We start from the raw sequence: 12,848 nt of genomic DNA, 5'->3' as shown, positions 1-12,848 counted from the left end.
ATAGAATGTAATTAAGTACCTCAGTGAAGGAAGCACATGCCCACAGCTCCCATAATTTTAATTCTTGCTAAGGAATGCCAGTAGTCAGTACCAGCATGCACTGTGATTTATAAAGTTATTAGAGAATTTATAAATTTGACAGTTGATTTAGTATAAGATGCTATTGATTCCTTTTGCTAAATTATCAGAAACACCTGCCTCCCATCTTAAGTAAAAATGAGTACTTGAATATACTAGTAATATATTCATTAAGAAGCTGAAAGCTGCCCAGGCTGTTGGTGCTATTGACACAAAATACAGCACTCACCTCAGGAAATAAGAGATAGTTTATTCTTGAGCCAAACCTAAGTAACAGTAGCCTGGGAGCACAGATTCAGGTTGTAACCACTGGAAGTGGTTAGATGAGGTTTTATTAGTTACAGAACAAAGAAAATCATAAATCAAGGTATTTACTGAACACATTGCTGGTGATTGCAAGTAAGCAGACTACAGCAAACCAAGGGAAACTCTATCGGTCTGGGATGTCTGATAACACTTTCAGCTTTGAGATGGTAAGGGTTGGTGTTCTGCTAAGCATACATTTTAGGGCTATAGTGATAATTCAGTCAGTAAAGTGCTTGCTGCACAAACTTGAGGATGTGACTTTGGTCCCCAACACCTATGTAAAGGCTGTGCATGCAGCAAGCACCTCTAATCCCAGCTCTGGGGACATAGACATTGTGACTTGCTTGTCAGTCATGTTAATCATGTCATCGAGCTCCAGGTTAAATCAGAGACCCTGTCTCAAAACTGAGGTAGGGACTGACTGGGGAAGGCACTAATGCCAAACTCTCCACACACAAAGAATGCATTTGACAGATTTTGGTAGTCACAGGGATGTTCAGACACAGGAGTGGACAGTGAGTGGCTTTTGAAGGGACAGTCTAAGGTAATCTGGTTTCAGTCTTCATACTACCTATAGTCAGGAAGCTCAGCCATGGTGTGCAGCCTCGTAGAAGCTTTTTAACGCTGGTTTGGATTTTTTTCCCTGTGGGAACTTCAGTTTATATAAAGACCTGTAACGCCACAAAAGGATCATGAAGTCCAAGGCCTGCTGTGTTTACAGAGTGAGTTCAGGCCAGCCTAGCAACATAGTAAGACTGTCTCAAAATAAGTATAGTGGACAGAGGGTGTAGCTTACCCATTGTGCAAGAAGCTCTGTGTTCAGTCCTCAGCACAGCGTAAGAAAAAGTACAGAGAAGGCTGGATGGGCCAGCAATGGCTTCCCAGGTAAAGGCACCTGCAGCCAAGCCTGACGGCCTGAGTTCCGTCCCTGAGTACCCATGGTAAGGGGAGAGAACTGTCTCCTTCAGGTTGTTTTCTGACCTCAGCGTATGTGGAAGTGGATGTTCTGTCCCTAGCATCCCAGGGGGTTGGAGAATGTCAACAGAAGTTTGACCCAGCATAATTTATCTTTAAATGAAGCAGTTCTGTATTAGAAAAAAAAATTTCCTATTTAAGTTTAATGTGGTGTAGTTTTACATTGATATATTTGATACATTGATGACTTATCTACTACATATATATGTAAACTGATAGTAAATTATATATTCTCAAAACCAACAAAAACATGTCACATTATGTCCTTTCACTACAAAGTGCTAAGAGAATTTTCCCCATATCTGTCTTAAAATTATTGAGCTTTGTTTAGTTATATATACTAAGGAATAGTTAGGATGGTAAATTTTATGGGGATTTGAAACCATATATTTTGAAAGACTTCAAAATAGAGTACTATTTTGTATAAGCAGTATATCAGGAAAGCCCACAGCACAAATCTCTCTCACAGCCTGAGAAGCCACAGATGAAAGATGACATGTAGCTGAGAATGACCACAGGTCTGATCCTCCTGCCTCTACCACCCAAGTTCTGGGATTACAGATGTGAGCTGCTCTGCCTTGTTCTTTATTTCTATTTTGTGGTACTAGGATCGTGCTCAGGGCCCTGAGGGTGATGTGCCAGGAGTCACTGCCACGGGGCTCACCCTAGCCTCACCTTAGTGTGAGGGGAAGCAATGCTGTTTCCTACTTCTGTTTGCCTTGGCCCCATTTGTCACGGCTGTTTTGTTTCCCACATAGCCATATCTTTAAGGTGGAGATAATAGTACCTGTGCCTATTTACTTCACAGAATTAGTGTAAGAACTGCTGCTGAAATCACAGTATATATCTGTAGGTATGCTCCATGAATGGGATGGAGAGGAAAGTGCAGAGACCATTTATTGTTTATGTTGATCATATCCCTATAGTTTTAAAAATATTTTATGATTGCTGCATATTAAGTTCATCAATAATTTTGTACCAAAAAGCCTAGAACTTGAGATGACAACATTTTTGACATTTGAATTGTGATCAGGTTTCTTTCTTTCTTTCTTTCTTTCTTTCTTTCTTTCTTTCTTTCTTTCTTTCTTTCTTTCTTTCTTCCTTCCTTCCTTCCTTCCTTCCTTCCTTCCTTCCTTCCTTCCTTCCTTCCTTCCTTCCTTCCTTCCTTCCTTCCTTCCTTCCTTCCTTCAAGATAGGGTCTCATGCCAGGTGGCATCAGTGCATGTCTTTAATTCCAGCAGAGGCCACCCTTGTCTATAGAGTGAGTTCCAGGATAACCAGGGATACTCAGAAAAGCCCTGTCTTGAAGAAGAGGCGGGGCGAGGGGAGGAAGGACAAGGTCTCACATAAAAATTAACAAAAAACAGGGTCAGGCCACACGTAGGTCTGGCTAGCTTCAAATTCATTATGCAGCAAGCAGGAACTTGTGATCCTCTTCTCTCTGTTTTCCTCTTGAGTGATAGAATTACACAGATGTGCAGCAGCACCCACTTTTATGTGGTAATAGCATCAACTCGGTTTCATGCGTGTTAGGCAGGCATTCTACAGCCTCAGCCCTAAGTTACATTATTTTCTTGGACAGTGTCCTAAGTAAAAACAAAGACTTTAGAAATAATTACTGAATCAAAAGAATTAAGTCAAAGTGACTAATTATGTAGCTACTTTTCTATTGAGTGTGTGTGTGCTGTTGCAAAAGAAACATATGAGGAAAGAGGAGTGAAAGATCATGACATAACCTTGTTCAGACTCTGATGCGATTCTTGCCTAGCCTGCCAGGGTTACCATAGTAACAGCATGATATTAAGTGCACTTTCAAAATTGTTACAGCGGTTGTTTTTATACTATGCTGCATGATTTGTAAAAACGGAGGTGTATGCATTAACTCTGTACCTAGAATCATTTTTTAGGTGAGGATTTAGGCAGCCTATTTAGGAAGATTGTGATAATATTTCAGTTTGGCTTCTTTTGTTATATTAAAAAAACCACATTTGAAATAAGTCAATATATTTATTTTCTATCATTGATTTTTGGAGACAAAGGAATTCAGCTAGCAGCCAATCTCCATGTTTAAAAATTCATATTTTATTACATGACCATATTTGAAACAACAACTACAAGTGTTTTTTTGGAAATTGAAATTAGAGGAGGTGGGAAGTATTTTAAATTGGTTTTGACTTCCTTAAGGTTCGTTGCAAGGAAAGATATTTGGGAAGTACAGTAGCAGAAAGGCATGATGTTATTGCTTCTAGCAAATTGTTAGGAGAGAGTATGTCATCATATTGTATTGCATCTGTAGCATCTAACATTCTGTAATTCACATAAATTCCTAGTGGAGTTAGAACCTTACTGTTCACATATAGGGATGGGGGGAGGGGCGCTTACACTTCATGTTTCCTGAGACTTGAGGGTAGGATTTGATATTATATTTTTTGAAAGAGGTTGTCTCTAGAGCTCACTTAGAGCCATGTTCTTGGTGCCCAGTTCTTATGGACCCCTTTGTGCATTCTGAAGGCTGGGCCTCTCACGGAGTTCTCTTGGCTTCAGTCAGTATTTTTGGAGCAGTAGCTGCTTCATTATTTTGAGTGAGCACACAGCCCTGAAGTGCTGCTTCTCTGGGGTTCAGCCAGTTGCTACCCTCTTGCTGCCCTGAATAATAGGCTTCTAGTCTACATTTTAACCTGCTTATACTGTAATAGAAATGGTAATTGTGGTTTTTAATTCTCTAGGGAAATCTTTGTTCTATTAACTTTAAAAGATATATCTTCTATTAACAAAAAAAAAAACTCATTTGGATAAATGTTCTCATTTTTGCCTTACTATTGAAAATAGCTCAAAACATTAACTCTTTTGGAAGTTAATATATTCTGTTGTAATGTCCTCACAGGGGAAGAAACTCTTTTACAGTCTATCTCTACAAGATTGGCTAAAGACCTGTTGCTAATTAGTAATTGCCATTTTCTGCTATTGTACTGATTTTCAAATGGCTATAATTGTTTTTATATATAAACTTCTGTATAAATAAATTACTTCTCTATATAATATTAATTGTAAAAAGTAACATCACGTTGGACTTTAATTCCGCTTTGGTTCTCTTCTCTTGTCACATGGGTTTTCTATATCGTTCTTGCGTCTCATACAGTTAGCATTTAAACTGAATGGTGGTGGGCATACCTTTAATCCCAACACTTGGGAGGCAGAGACAGGCAGATCTCTGTGAGTTCAAGGCCAGCCTGGTCTACACAGTGAGCTCCAGGACAGCCAGGGCTACACAGAGAAAGCCTGTCTCAAAAAACAAACAAGAAGGAGGAGAAGGAGGAGGAGGAGGAGGAGGAGGAGGAGGAGGAGGAGGAAAGCAAAGCAAAGGAAAACAGTTAGCATTTGTATATAAATTAATAATACTATATTGCTCAGAAGTTGTAAGATTTTTGATGCTTAAAGGAAGCAGAGGTGAAAATTATATGAATTAAACTTATACACCAATGTCTGATTAGAGAAAAAATTGAGACTTGGTAGAATTTTAAATTTTCATTTTAATCAATACATACAGCTTTATTTTGATGCTATCAGCAAAAACCAATGAATTTATTGTATTGATGTATTTTTAGCAGAAAAAAGGCAGAAACAATAAGCAGGCAAATAGATTATAAGGCCTTATTTCTTCTATATGTGGTACTCTAGGAGCAGAGGAGATTGTATGTGAATCTATTCCAGTTGTTTTTATAGTTCACTATAGTAAGCATACTCATCAGCTGTTATTGCCACATATAAATCCACGCAAAACTCGGTAATTTAAATAACTGTAACGTGTCCTTGCTGGAGGCTCTTTGGGTCTGCGGGGACTGACTGGGGTAGCCTGAGCTCAGCCACTAGAGCTGCTTCTGCCCTGATTTACTTATCTGTGCTGAGCTCTTACTGTCAACGGGAGTGGGCTGTTCCATGTATGTTCATTCTGGAGTCCCACCTCATGAAGCAGTCTTTGCCAAGGGAAGCTCCTCACATGGCACTGCGGAAAGCAAGTCCTATTGCACAAGTGCACTTAAAGCCTCTTTTCTTGCTGCCAAAGAAAATCACACAGCAGGTCCAAAAAAGTTTGTCCTGTCTAATTAATGCTAAAGCCAGTCACCAAACCCCACATCACCGAGGCAGGCAAAGAATACTCTTGCCTTGGAAACAGATAGCTGAAGGGAATGATATTTCAGCTGCAGCCTAACCACTACATGGAAAACAATCCAAACTGATTCCTTAATTGGCAAAGGACCTAAACATAATTTTGCAGAATAAATACATAAACAGTGTTTCAGTTCACTTGTAGCAGAGTAATACAAGTTAAAGAAATATTTGGTGAGTGATGGTGTTCAGTGCAAATAAAGGTACAGGGCAGTGAGCATTCGCTCTCAGGCAATTGTTATTTTGTTTAAGAGTCTTAAAAGTATATCTTTTAGCCAGGTGTGGTAGCTCATATCTTTAATCCCAGCCCTTAAGCGGCAGAGGCAGGCACATCTCTAAGATGGAGGCCAGCCTGGTCTACAGAGTTAGTTTGATACAAAGAGACCTGTCTCAAAAAACCAAAATACATATCTTTTGTTGTAGTAAATCCCCTTCCATAACTAGAAAGAGTAGAGAACTTGAGGGAAATTAAGACATGCTTATGGCATTCCTTAGGAAGAAAATGAAAGAGTGTAACCAGTTTACAGTAGATTTAGCAGCTGCAGTACATGAAGTATTAGATGGTAGTCTGCCAAAGGATAATGTCATCACCCGCCAGGAGTAGGTGAAGAATAGTTATTGACATTATTACAAAGCCAAGTATGCTGGCACATGCTTATACTCCCAGTGCTGAGCAGGTAGAAATAGGTGGATCAATGGAACTTGGTGGTCAGCCAAACAGTTCTACTTGGCAAGGTAAAGGGTAGGAGAGACCCTGTATGTGGAGGATAAATAAAGATGGATGTCCCTGAGGAAGGACCTCCTAACATTGTCCTCTGGCCTCCATGCACACAACAGAAGCACAAAAAAGATACTAATACCAAATGTGATATTTATGGGCTGTGTGTATGGCTACATGTACTAATTAGCTTGGTTCAGAGCAGCCCTGGATATGAAAGGCAGGTCTTCTGTTTGTTTGTTTTTGTTTTGTTTTGTTTTTCAAGATAGGGTTCTCTGTGTAGTCCTGGGTGTTCTGGAACTCACTCTGTAGACCAGGCTGGCCTTGAACTCAGAAATCCTCCTGCCTCTGCCTCCCAAGTGCTGGGATCAAAGACATGTGCCACCACCACCAGGCTTGAAAGGCAGCCGAAGCTGGGCTCCTTTTTTATGGCCTTAAATCCACTTCAGAAATATCAGGGGACTGGAGAGGTGGCTCAGTTGTTAAGAGCACTGGTTGCTTTTCAGTGGACCTTGGTTTGATTCCCAGCCACCTGTTGTTCACTCAACGTCTATAACTCCAGTTCCCGGGGATTGTCTGTCCTAGCTTCCAGGGTACCAGGCACACAGCTGACATGCAAGCAAGTGAAACATAGATACATATAAAAACAACCACAACAAAATATGTGTGTGTGTCTGTGTGTCTGTGTGTGTGTGTGTGTGTGTGTGTGTGTGTGTGTGTATGTATGTATGTATGTATGCATGCATATTGGTGTAACAGTGTCAGATTCTCCTGGAACTCAGTAGGCTGCCATGTGAGTGCTAGGAATTCAACCCTGGTCCTCTGGAGGAGCAGCCAATGCTCCTAACATCTGAGCCATCTGTCCAGCACCAATAAAATAGATTTTAAATGCCAGGCAGTGGTGGCACATGCCTTTAATCCCAGCACTTGGGAGGCAGAGGCAGGCGGATTTCTGAGTTTGAGGCCAGTCTAGTGTACAGAGTGAGTTCCAGGACAGCCAGGGCTACACAGAGAAACTCTGTCTCAAAAAAACAAAACAAAACAACAACAACAAAAATATATATGTACATATTATATTAAAGCAAGTGTTGGAAAAATTAGGAAGTTGGCTATTGTGCTAATAAATAAGACATGCCATCTATATATCTCTTAGAATGTAGTAGACAAAAATGTACACACTTAGCACGTACATGTGCTGGGTTTTAACCCAAAGCCTTGAGCTTGCTAAGCATATACTTACACTGAACTACAACCTTGGCTTCTTCAGTGATATTTTGAATAAGATACAGTATATGATTTTTATTGAAACATTGAAAGAATTTTTGTTTCATACAGTAAAAAGTGTTTCTATTCTATTTAGTGGAAAAGAAAATAGACGTCTACTCATCACCTAAATATTTCATTGACACACGTTTGCATTTGAGTCAGGCAGGCTTCACGTTGATTTGTGTTTTTTTAATGGTTTTGAAGGAGACCCTAGAGCATATTTTCTTTAAAGGCAAAATTTGTACCTGTTTACACAAGGGAAATCAACACTTACCAAATAAAGTGGAACACTATAGTCTACTCGAGATATTTCATCTCTGGTAAAGAAAGACTAAAGCAGAGAAAACTGATACAAAATCTAAAATCTGCTGCACTGTACTTCTTGTCCCTGTCTCTTACACACACACTATTCTGTTTCCTTCATCAAGAACTTCACAGGTGGGTATGGTGGCCAGTAATCCCAGCACTTGAGAGCCTTAGTCAGGAAGATTTTGAGTTTAAGGACAGCTAAGGCTACACACCAAGACCCTGTCTCAAACACCTCCTCTTCTGACTCCTCCCCCTCAAAAAAAAAAAAAACTACTTAAAATTGTGTTGTTTGTAATAGGGTTTTAAAGTCTTCCACCTAACTTTTGTATTGCCTACAGTAAGGTGTCACTACCTCCCTCTTGTCAATGTAACCAGGTCCTCTGCCAGAAAGAAGTTTAAAGCAGCATTTGAGTGAAAAGCCCTCTTGTGTTAAGAGCTGGAACATGGGCTTGGGAATTTAGACGGAGTAGGACTGGCTTAATCTACTCCCGTATTAACTGTGCTACCCTGAAAAAGGGCACTAATGTAAATTATAGGTTCATAAATATGAAATACCCCTTTTCACCTCTTAAGTTTACCTGTAAGCTTTAACTTCTGTGTAAGAATCCTATATCTGCATTTGGTTGGTTGATCTCCATGGTATGATAGAAGCATATCGAAAGCACAAGTAAAATACTGGAGAAATTTTCCCTTTTTAATGTTTTTATGTATGTGAATGTTGAGCTTGCATGTATGTCTGCACCATGTGTAGCCTGGTATCCTTGGAGGTCAGAAGAGGGCCTGGAACCTCCTGGAGCTGGAGTTCTAGGTGGTTGTGAGCAGCCATGTAGATGCTGGGAATTAAACCTGGGACCTCTGGAAGAACAGCCAGTGCTGTCAGCCGCTGAACCAGTCACAGGAAGGAGTTTTGCCTCATTTTCACACACTAGTGGAGGACTCATCGGTCACTCTGCAGAGCAGCCTGCAAGCACACATGCCACTTTGCTAGATGATTAATTTGGAATTTAGACATTTCATTTGGAATCTCTATGTCTTTCTTGATGAGTTATCAGTGTATATTTTTTACCTTTGGTTGAATTTGCTATTTTTAAATTTGTTGAGTTCTTTATATACTTAGGTAGAATTCATTGGGTGGTTTTTTAAATCCAGTAGTTTTTTAAAAATATTTTTTCCAGCCAATCAGTGGTGGCATATGCCTTTAATCCCAGAACTAGGGAGGCAGAGGCAGGTATATCCCTGAGTTCAAGACCAGCCAGGTCTACAGAGAGAGTTCCAGGATAGCCAGGGCACCACAGGGAAGCTTCTGCTCCAGCTTCTCTTCCTAGCGTGGGCTTTAACAGGCAGTTTAGTTCATCAACATGTCCTTGTATGAACAGCTCTTTACCTAGGTCTAGAGCTGAAAGTTGTTTTTTGTTTGTTTGTTTGTTTGTTTGTTTGTTAAATCTCAGTCTTATGTTTTTGTTGGTGTCTTATTTTCTTGTTTTACAGGTAATTCCATGGTCTATTTGACTTAATTTCTGTGTAAGTTATGACATAAAGTTTCTATTAGATCTATGAGTATCAGGTTTTAGTAGCATTAGTATTGTTGAAAAGGGCTGTCTCTCTTCTATTGAATGTCAACTTTCACACCACGGTCAAAATCAATTAGGCATTTTTGTGTGGCTCTATTCCTAGGTCCCTACTTTGGGTTTGGTGTCTGCCAGTACTGCAACTGCATAGTAAATCTCAAAATTTGGTAAACTAATTCCCCCTACCTTACTCTTCATTTTCTTTCTTTCTTTTTGTTTTTAATGGCTTTTTGTTTGTTTATTTGTTTGTTTTGGTTTTGTTTATTTTTCGTGACAGGATTTCTCTGTGTAGCTGCAGCTGTCCTGGAACTCACTCTGTAGACCAGGCTGCTCTTGAACTCAGAAATCAGCCTGCCTCTGCCTCCCAAGTGCTGGGATTACAGGCGTGCGCCACCATCGCCCGGCTTACTCTTCATTTTCTAGATTGTTTTGCCTCTCTTAATTTTTTTGCATTCTGTTACTAAATAGAGTTATATTGAACCCTCTTATCACTTATATCCTGCCTGTCTCTGTCTCCTGAGTGCTGGGATTAAAGGCATGTGACACCACCCCTCAGCTGGGTTTTTTTTTTTTCTTTTTCATTATTGTTATTGTTTTATTTAGTTCACTTTGCATCCTGCTCACTGCCCCCTCCTGGTCACCCCTCCCACATTCTTTCTCCTTATTCCCTATTCCCTTCTCCTCTAAGCTGGTAGGGGCCCTCCTGTGTATCCCCTCACCCTGAAACATCAAGTCTCTGTGAGGCTTGGCACATCCTCTCCCACTGAGGCCAGACAAGGCAGCCCAGCTAAAAGAATATTACCCCCCCTCCAGGCAACAGCTTTGGGATCCCCTCCTCCCACAGTTGTTTGGACCCACATGAAGTCCACGCTGCATTTGTCCAGGAGGCCAAGGTCCAACCTCTGTATGTTCTTTGGTTGGTGGTCCAGTTTCTGAGAACCCCAAAGGTCCAGGTTAGTTGATTCTGTTGGTCTTCTTGTGGCGTTCCTGTCCCCTCCTGGTCCCCAAATCCTTCCTCCTATTCTTCCATAAGAGTCCCCAAGCTCCATCCACTGTTTGGCTGTGGGTGTCTGCATCTGTCTGAGTCAGCTGCTGGGTGGAACCCCTTAGAGGACAGCCATGCTTGACTCCTGTCTGCAAGCATGACAGAGTATCATTAATGGTGTCGGGGGTTGGTGCTTGTCCTTGGGATATATCTCTAGTTGGACCAGTATTGGTTAGCCATTCCCTCAGTCTCTGCTCCAAGTCCCTGCATTTCTTATAAACAGAATAAATTTTGGGTCAAAGTTTTATGGGTGAGTTGGTGTCTCTGTTGCTCCACTGGGGTTCCTGCCTTGCCCACAGGAGGTGGCCTTTTGAGGTGCCATATCCCCAATGCTGTGAGTCACAGCTAAGGATGCTCCCATTGATATTGGGCACCTCCCTTATCCCAGGTCTGTTTCATCTTGGAGTTGCCTCCCCCACCTCCCCACCCCCATCAGTTTCAGTTTCCATTCCTTCTCATGGTCATCTGGCCATCTCTCCTGTTCCTCCCCGCACCTGAGCCTGAACACCCCCATACCATTCCCCATCCCCTCTCTTACCCTATTCCTTCCCTTCATCTGCTTCGTATGACTATTTTTTTCCTCCTTCTAAGGGAGAGTCAAGCATTCTCAATTGTGCTTTCCTTCTTGTTTAACTTCTTTAGGTTTGTGGAGTGTAACATGTGTGTCCTGTATTTTATGGCTAATAATATCCACTTATAAGTGAGTACGTGTATGCATACATGTCCTTTAGGGTCTAGGTTATCTCACTTAGGATGATATTCTCAGGTTCTATCCATTTGCCTGCAAAATTCATGATGTCTTTGTTTTTAATAGCTGAATATTATTCCGTTGTGTAGATGTACCACATTTTCTTTATCTGTTCCTCAGTTGAGGGACATCTAGGTTGTTTCCAGTTTCTGGCTATTATGAAGAAAGCTGCTATGAACATAGTTAAGCAAGTGACTTTGTAGGATGGTGGAGCATCTTTTGGGTATATACCCAGAAGTGGCATAGCTAGGTCTTGAGTTGAACTGTTCTCAGTTTTCTGGGAAACCACCAAATTGATTTCCAAAGTGGTTATTCAAGTTTGCACTCCCACCAGCAATTGAGGAGTGTTCCCCTTGCTCCCATGCTGGCCAGCTGGGTTTTTATTGATGTGAAGGCTGAGTGCAGGTCTCACACATGCTGAGCACTGCTCTACCACAGAGCTACTCCCTTAGCCTCTCTATATAGTTTGAAATTATTTTCCTGAAGTATCTTAGAAATATTTTTAATGGTACTCCATACTCCTAGAACTTCCTTTTCACTTTAAACATGAAGGGGCTCAGGGAAGCATGCTCTGAGGTACAAACGTGTCTTGAATAGAATTGCTATTTCTCTCCTCCTCTTTTATTCTTAGGCCTACTTAGCCCCGTTTTAGAATCAATTATATAAGAGTACAAGTCTTCTATAACCATAAGGTTAGGAAGTGATAGAGTCTGGATTCCATCTCAGATCTTTTAACTTCAAAACCAGTTATTTTTCTGCTTCCCATCTCTTTGAATTTTAGTATCTTTAACTGTAAATGGAAGTAAGAATGGCTGTTTTTCATACTTCCATATGAAGATGCTCACCACCTAAGGAGTGTCACGGGCAGTCTTCTGTGCTAACTAAAGCTCACCAATGATGAGTGACTATGTACTGACACTTCTGACATAGGATAAAGTTATGTCGTGTAGACTCATGTGCACTGGGAACACGGTAAGTCGAAGCATGTTCCGTACACCTAACAGCACACAGGTAGTTGTGCACGGTGGAGGAGCAGCTGCTTGGAGTCGCCAGCTCCTGGAGCTGGAGCTGTGCCACCTGCCGCCTGTCACTGTGAGAGTGTTGTGAAGCATGTAACTAGTCAGATGCAAACTGTAATTTATTCTGAGGTCATATGGCCTTTACGTTATTATATGTTGCAGATTATGTGTATATTCATTTCTCAGAGAACAGTAATAATCTCAGAACTCAGTGGTTTGATCTGGGGACTATAGAAATAAATGCAGAATTTTTTAGGTGCTAATCTCAGGTATAATTGAGTTTACTCCAAAGTTTGGACTTTGAAAACAATATCTGATCCATTTTACTTTTTATTTAATTTTTGGTTAAAAAGTGGTCATTATCAGAGTAGGATGTCTTTGAGTGAAAAGACACCCTTCACATGGCGTCTCTAAGCTCCCTTTGGAAAGAGACGGGTTGCTGCAGGATGCTCTGACCTCCTGCTTTCACTCCTCCCACTTCTTATTTCACTTTTCATTCCTCTCATGGCTGTGGCTTTGCAACACTTATGAAGTTTATTTTTATTTTAAATTCAATACGTGTCATTTCTATAAATTTATTCCATATATTCTGACACTAATGTGGCAGATGTGTAAGAGAGAGACTCCTCTGGTAGAATAGCAATGGCTT

The 12,848-nt window shown here is 40.8% G+C and overlaps 1 protein-coding gene across 1 annotated transcript in view; it reads left to right on the top strand.

Annotated features, from left to right (window-relative positions):
• The window catches only part of Xpr1 (xenotropic and polytropic retrovirus receptor 1), a 134,088-nt gene that overhangs the window by 105,365 nt on the left and 15,875 nt on the right, over positions 1-12,848 (top strand). The window lies entirely within an intron of this gene.

This window comes from Apodemus sylvaticus, chromosome 12, assembly GCF_947179515.1.
Source record: "Apodemus sylvaticus chromosome 12, mApoSyl1.1, whole genome shotgun sequence".
In the NCBI taxonomy this organism is placed as follows: domain Eukaryota; kingdom Metazoa; phylum Chordata; class Mammalia; order Rodentia; family Muridae; genus Apodemus; species Apodemus sylvaticus.
The sequence above is the reverse complement of the archived record's forward strand: the minus strand, read 5'-3'. Positions and strand labels throughout refer to the sequence as shown.